The sequence below is a fragment of the Nanorana parkeri genome, unplaced genomic scaffold (genome assembly GCF_000935625.1).
Source record: "Nanorana parkeri isolate BGI_ZX_2015 unplaced genomic scaffold, ASM93562v1 scaffold237, whole genome shotgun sequence".
Taxonomy (NCBI): Eukaryota; Metazoa; Chordata; class Amphibia; order Anura; family Dicroglossidae; genus Nanorana; species Nanorana parkeri.
The window spans coordinates 376,633-384,971 of record NW_017306505.1 but is presented as its reverse complement, the minus strand read 5'-3'; positions in this window follow the sequence as shown (position 1 = coordinate 384,971).

Here is an 8,339-nt window from a genome sequence, read left to right as displayed (position 1 = left end):
CCCCCCACCCCCCCCCCCCCCTCGCCTCCTGTGTGTCACCTGTTGCTGCATTGCCCAATACTCAGGAACACTCACCACCTTTTACATTGATGTGATTGCTGAGAGAGGCTTAAAGGGACCACACCCCTAAACAGAAAAGCAACTATATGTAAAAGGATTGGTCATAACATTAACAAATCTGCATCAGATTGCTACTTTATTGCGTTCCTTTACGCTTTTCCGGCTGAAAAACCCACAGTGAGAAAAATTATTATGACGTCAGGTGCTGTTTCCTGGATGTTTTCGTTATGTGCAATGTGTTTCGTCATCCAAAGACTTAACCAGCCGTCTCTAGTTCCTTGCTTTACAATTTCAGGGGGAAGTTTATAAAGTTTTTAATTGGACGATTTCTTAAGGGACCGTAATATACAGGGGTACAGGTACTCCTAGAATGAGATCCTAATAGGTTGGACTTGATGGACTAATGTCTTTTATTCAACCTCAAATACTATGTAACTATGTATGTTTGGTTGGGGCAAAGGTGTGCCAGTATGGGGCAAGATATCCTCGAAGGACCCCTTGTATTGCCCTCCAGGGTGTTTTATTTGCGCATATGCCTTATCACGAATAGCAGTGTTTGGTTTTCTGGATGAGTGAGATGTCACTGATTTTAGTGGTGACTTGTATTCTGCAGGGTTTACATCACAGAGAGAATGACACCTCGCTTATCCAGCCAGTGAGCCAGCAACACATAGAAACAGTATTTTCTCTTGTCTTTTTAGTGATGATGTCGATGGTGAATTGTCTCAGTTGACAGGTTGCTAGTGATACAAAGTCCTAAGCTAGTGATCCTAAAATATACCTGCTGGTAAATCTGGTACATAGCTGCAGGTGATGATCCTGGAACACAGCTACTAGTGATCCTGGAACACAGCTACTAGTGATCCTGGAACACAGCTACTAGTGATTGTTGAACACACTTGCTGGGGATCCTGGAACACACTTGCTGGGGATCCTGGGACACACTTGCTGGGGATCCTGGGACACACCTGCTGGGGATCCTGGGACACACCTGCTGGGGATCCTGGGACACCCCTGCTGGGGATCCTGGGACACACCTGCTGGGGATCCTGGGACACGGCTGCTGGGGATCCTGGAACACGGCTGCTGGGGATCCTGGAACACGGCTGCTGGGGATCCTGGGACACGGCTGCTGGTTATTCTGGACACACTTTCTGGTGAGGCTAGAACTCCTGCTGGAGATGCAGTAACACACACACTGGATATCCCTGAACACAACTTCAGGTGATGCTGAAACACATCTGCTGTGTATCAGTCCAAGAACCGGGGCACACAAAAGACTTCCAGTAGCAATAATAATCCTCATTAAATGCCCTTTCTATGTGATGGGAGGCGGGGATCTCACTGCTGTATCCGGGGATGGTCAGCGGAGACGATAAACACATTTCATGCTGCAGAACTTTTACTTTTATATTATTTGTGCTTGAAGGAATTGTATCGGAGGCTGACGGCGAGAAGCGATGGAATATAACGAGGTTCTATCGCCCCCTAGTGATCACATGAAGACAATGATGTTATTGGATTGTTTTTTGCATTTAGTTAGAGTGGTTTTATATATACTTTTTTAGGAAGCTAGTCCTGTTTTATACATATATATTAGCTTCTATACTGGCCTCGCCAGAATCACTCATAGCTCACTTTTTTGCCCATACATTTACCTTTAGCGCTTTGTTTCTTTCGATCATACTAGGTTTCACCTCTTCTCAGAGCAGCTTTGGGTTTATTTATTCACATTTATTCATATTTATTCACATTTATTCTTAACTTATTAACTTAATCCATCTAATTTTTTATTACAATTATCACTTCTCCAGAAGCGCAGATTTACTTGTTTACAATGTCTAGGGGAGCTGTGTAAAGTACTTTTACCCACTCCCAGAGCCTACCTAACCGGCACACACCGCCTCTTCCCACCTCCGCTCTGCCAGTCAGAGGCCTGCTGGAACACACCTGGGGATGATGCGGCAACATGCCTGCTGGGGATCCTGGAACAGGGCTGCTGGTTTTTCTGGAACACAACTTCTAATGATGATGCTGGAACACACCTGGTGATGATGTTGGAACACACGTTGGGGATCCTGGAACACACCTGCTGGTTATTTCGGAACACAGCTTTTGGTGATGCCAGAACACGCCTGATGATGATTCTGGAACACGCCTGATGATGATTCTGGAACACGCCTGATGATGATTCTGGAACACGCCTGATGATGATTCTGGAACACGCCTGATGATGATTCTGGAACACGCCTGATGATGATTCTGGAACACGCCTGATGATGATTCTGGAACACGCCTGATGATGATTCTGGAACACGCCTGATGATGATTCTGGAACACGCCTGATGATGATTCTGGAACACGCCTGATGATGATTCTGGAACACGCCTGATGATGATTCTAGAACACACCTGATGGGGATCCTGGAACACACCTGATGGTGATTCTGGAACACACCTGATGATGATTCTAGAACACACCTGATGGGGATCCTGGAACACGCCTGATGATGATTCTGGAACACGCCTGATGATGATTCTGGAACACGCCTGATGATGATTCTGGAACACGCCTGATGATGATTCTGGAACACGCCTGATGATGATTCTGGAACACGCCTGATGATGATTCTGGAACACGCCTGATGATGATTCTGGAACACGCCTGATGATGATTCTGGAACACACCTGATGATGATTCTGGAACACACCTGATGATGATTCTAGAACACACCTGATGGGGATCCTGGAACACACCTGATGGTGATCCTGGAACACACCTGATGGGGATCCTGGAACACACCTGATGATGATTCTGGAACACACCTGATGATGATTCTGGAACACACCTGATGATGATTCTGGAACACACCTGATGGGGATCCTGGAACACACCTGATGGGGATCCTGGAACACACCTGATGGGGATCCTGGAACACACCTGATGGGGATTCTGGTTTTAGTCCACAGCCTTGCTTTTATACTTGGGGTTGCTGAGGGACAGACCAGAGGGTGGAGTGGAGACAAGGAAAGTGCCATCTCCCGGGGATTGGGGATCAGCTAAACAAAAATCCTTTACACCGGGGGTAGGCAGAATTTTAACATGGTAATCCTGACGATAATACTTCCTGTCCCAGGGTGACAACCTTCACTGTATCTATGTAGGAGCAACCTTGTCATCCTAGGACTACATAACACCCCGTCTATCCTTTTCTTATCAACATAGAGGGAGGTATTCTGTAGTAGTGATAATTGGGAACAATGAAGCTCATACCAGTGCGGCAGAGAGAACAGGAAGTTCTGGGCTCATTGGATTTCTGGCAGGATCAACAGATATACCAAATCTCCTTCAGTACTATATTGACCAGACAAGGGAGTAGAAAGAAGTTATTGGTGTGCAGTCCTCAGGGCCACGCCAGGGGGCGGATCCCACAGATGGTGGACATTTTTATACCCCCGACACAGATTGCCACCTGACCGACTGCCCCGGGTTATTGTAACCCGAATACAACCAACAACTTATCCTGGGATTGGGTCTCATTGCTGGACCACCAGCCTCATCACTGCCCCACCGGCCTCATTTCTAACCGCTGGCCTCATTGCTGGACAACTAGCCTCTTTCCTGGCTAACTGGCCTCATTACTGCCCCACCGACATCATTACTGCCCCACCGACATCATTACTGCCCCATCAGCCTCACTGTTCGCCAACTGGCCTCATTACTGGCCCTCCGGACTCATTGCTGGCCAACTGCCCTCATTGCTGCCCCACCAGCCTTATTACCGCCCCCATTGCTGAGGGGCATTACTGGCCCAGCTGCCTCATTTCTAACCACTGACCTCATTACTAGCCCTCTGGCCTCATTGCTGGTCAACTGGCCTTATTACTGGCCCACTGGCCTCTTTCCTGGCCAACTGGCCTCATTACTTGCCAACTCGCCTCTTTACTGGCCCACTATTGTGACGCAATTCTGCTGGATGAGTTGCTATGCCAATTTTCTAGACCCCCCTCACGTGCTCTGGAACAAACACACCCCAGGCTGCACAGGGCTGTTTCTCTCCAACTTCAAAGAACTGACATTGTTACTCCTGTGCTGACGCGTTTCACCTTCAATCCGGGCTCGATCATAAGAATGATCTCCATGGGGAGGTGACAGTCAATGCAGACAATAAAAACATTCAGCTCCGCTACTCTGGGACCTGGATCTGGCCCGGCCCTCCGTAAATTTGTCTTCCAGTCTGGAGGAGAAGAGAATCCAAGTATCCAGAACATTGCCCTCTCTGTACTCCAATGGTACTCTTTCCTATGACAGGTTCTCTTTGGGCTTTCCATAGGAAGATGCAGCCAATAGCTGACTAGGAAAGACAAATCACGGCCATGAAAAGCCTTTGTGACCCTCCATTGCAATGCTTGTCACAGGATCTGCGCAGTACTCTAAGCGGACACCAGATGGCACCATTGTCTCACCTTTCCTATATGTTAGTGGAAACTTCTCAGACATGAAGCAGAAAAGTTGGATTTAAAAGGCGACTCCACCCAGAACTTCAGCTTCGGATGGCTGCTGGTAAGCTCATTGCCACAGCTGTACCGGCTCCTCTCCTGGACTGGGATGTCTTCCTCTGATTCCACTGCACACTGCGAGCTTCTCACAATGTACATCAGTAACTGCACCGAGTCATACAGAGCCCGCCTCATCTCCTGGCATCATCTTGCCTAGGCGCGGGCCCTGCAGCTGTACTTCAACTACAAATCCCAACATGCCTTGCCTCTGGGAGTCATGCCTGTGGCTGTCAGTGTTGCAATGCCTCATGGGACTTGTAGTTCCACAACAGCTGGAGGGCCGGACTTGCCCACTCCTGCTCTAGCCCTTTCTTCCCCAACCTGACTGTCCCCGGAGCTGCCCATTCAACCCTGGAGGCTCAGCATCACATGTGGGCACACTCCTCTAGACTGACACCCATCAAGGTATAACTCCTTCCAAGAGCCTGCTCACTGCTTGTATCAGGGCTGTGGGCTTGTGAGCGGAGTACTGAGGCAGGGTGCCGTGATGTTGTCAATAGGGATGCACCAATACTGTTGTTTCGGTATCGTGTACCGATACTTTGATTTCCGTACTCGCCGATACAGAGTACTGATACCGTTGCTTCTGCTGGCATGGAGTAGGCTTTCCGAGCAATCAGGAAGCCAGGCAGTGGGTAATGACATACCGCCCGGCAAGCCGGCTCCATGTTGTTTGGCTGGCTTGATTGTGATTGGCCAGGAAACTGGCTTCCCAGCCAATCAGGAAGATGGCGGCGACTACCGAAAGCAATATTTGGCCAGCTCGATCCTGATAGGCGGAGAAGCCGGCTCCATGCTTTCCCGGCCAATCATCATGGATGTCGGCTTCTCGCCCAATCAGGAAGATGGCGGTGAGTACCGAAAGTGTTCGGCCGGCTCGATGCCGCAGGCTTCCCGGCCAATCAGCATTGAGTCAGCTTCCTGGCCGATCAGGGAGGCGGGTCATTACTCGTCTCCCAGCTAGGGTTGCCACCTTTTCTTCAAGCGAAACCCGAACACACTCTAGCGACGCGCAACATTTTATTGGGAGAATGAGTCGTGGCTTATTCATATGTAAATAGCTCTACCCGTTAATATGTAAATATCACAGTTGGGACTATTTTCAGTGGGGGGCCAGTAGCCCCTATCTTACTTTTGGTTGCCACCTGTCTGCCTGACATCTTGTGTCCGAGTTTCAGCTGTCATGAAACCCGGACACAGCATTCAAAACCCGAACTGTCCAGGTGAATACTGGACAGGTGGCAACCCTACTCCCAGCTTCCTGATTGCACAGGAAGCTGGCTCCATGTTCCCCTACGGCACTGTCGGTCAGAGAGAATCTTCCCTAGTTTTCAGGACGCACCCTGTGGGCCCTTCCCACCTGCAATGATCTGCCTGCATTGCATAGAGAAGCTCAGAGACTCAGCAATGACGTATCAGCTGATCCATATCTCTGAAGCCAACCAATGGCGGCCTGTCCTTCTGAAGGTTCCCCCGGAATCAGGATCCACATACACGATATGCATCACGCGGCAACGATGAAAGAGTTAACTTCTGCAAGTCATTTTGCGGCTCCTGCGCTCGGGGTCACTTATTGTCTTCATTCATTAAGCCGCCTGATATTAAACTTGTCGCCGTGACCGGAAGGGCCGCGGCCGCCAGACGACAAAGAAAGAAATGAAAAGGCCATTTTGATGCGCGAGGACAGAGTTTTAATTTTCTGCCTGTCAGAATGTGACACTTCACATATTTTTCTGTTTGGCCCTCAACATTTTTTTCTGTTCTCCCCCCCCCCCTCCCCCGAGTCCAGGGCTTCATTTAAATACACTCTCCCTTGGGTCTGACTGTCCTCTTGCATGATAAGAAAGTGGACCTCAAGGGCAGTCTGTGTCACTCAGAGCCCATGGGGGGGGCTGCTGGGGCAGCTGTCGTCCAGTAGGGGGCGCACGTGTGCCCAGACCGCGCATTGCATAGCGTGCAAATGCATTGATCTAAGACAACCTGCCGGGAGGTGAATGTAGAGGCATGAAATGGTATTGGCACCGGGGCTATGTGCTCACTGCCCAGGCTAAGGGGAAGGAGGCTCATTTGTTGGAGATGGAGTCTTCAAACTTCTGGTAAAGCTGAACTCCTGCCGATATAAAAAGCAACAATGCATGCGTCCTATTTATTAACCCCTTTCCACCAGCTCCTGTCACCCCTCTAAGAGGATCCTCACACGGGAGGCATTTCATGGGCCTGATTGTCAGTAACAGCATGATTATAGTGCAGGAGGCATGCAACTGAGCGTGCTCCCAGTGCAAAACAGCAACGCCAACAGCATGCCGTATTTCCCACCTCCGTCTGCTACATATATGCATACGGCTGGCAGGACGGGGTTAAAAGCGGTGTTTTTAAATCACATGGCATAAATGACAATGTGTTTTCATATTAGCTTCCTGTAATGTCCTGCACAGCTGTACTGAGACGGGACAGAGCTGTCACCCTAACACTGTGACCTTACTTACAGGAGGGCAGATCGCAGTGATGACCTAATGGGCATGTGCAATCAGCAGGAAGAGCGCTGAGATGGAAAAATGAAAACAATAACATAACGTGTAACACCTTCCTTCTGAGCCCTCTTATTGCTCAGTGTGGTCACATGTACCACCCACTTTACTTCCAAACCTCCTTATTGATGAGTGTGGTCACATGTACCACCCACTTTACTTCTAAGCCTCCTTATTGATGAGTGTGGTCACATGTACCACCCACTTTACTTCCAAGCCTTCTTATTGCTGAGTGGTCACATGTACCACCCACTTTACTTCCAAGCCTCCTTATTGATGAGTGGTTACATGTACCACCCACTTTACTTCCAAGCCTCCTTATTGAGGAGTGTGGTCACATGTACCACCCACTTTACTTCCAAGCCTTCTTATTGCGGAGTGGCCACATGTACCACCCACTTTACTTCCAAGCCTCCTTATTGAGGAGTGTGGTCACAGGTACCACCCACTTTACTTCCAAGCCTCCTTATTGAGGAGTGTGGTCACAGGTACCACCCACTTTACTTCCAAGCCTCCTTATTGAGGAGTGTGGTCACAGGTACCACCCACTTTACTTCCAAGCCTCCTTATTGAGGAGTGTGGTCACAGGTACCACCCACTTTACTTCCAAGCCTCCTTATTGAGGAGTGTGGTCACAGGTACCACCCACTTTACTTCCAAGCCTCCTTATTGAGGAGTGTGGTCACAGGTACCACCCACTTTACTTCCAAGCCTTCTTATTGCTGAGTGGTCACATGTGCCACCCACTTTACTTCCACGCCTCCTTATTGATGAGTGGCTACATGTACCACCCACTTTACTTCCAAGCCTCCTTATTGCTGAGTGGTCACATGTGCCACCCACTTTACTTCCACGCCTCCTTATTGATGAGTGTGGCCACATGTACCACCCACCTTCCGTGCGTGCCCTGGTATCAGTGAGTGTGGTCACCCACCTTATTTCCGAGCCCTCTTATTGGTGGGTGTGGCCGGACGCAAGCCAATGGAGGCAATAGGAGGGCAGTCACTTACATATCCAGATCCACGGATCCCTATTGACATTCCATATTCACCAAAGGTGACTTCTGATTGGAAATTTTTCACCATATAGTCTGAGCTGTCCTGCTCTGTGACAGGTTCACTTCCTGCACCAACCAGCTGCTGATGAACTCTGAGCTTCATTGTCCCCCTTTCTAGTCCAGTCCATACACGTT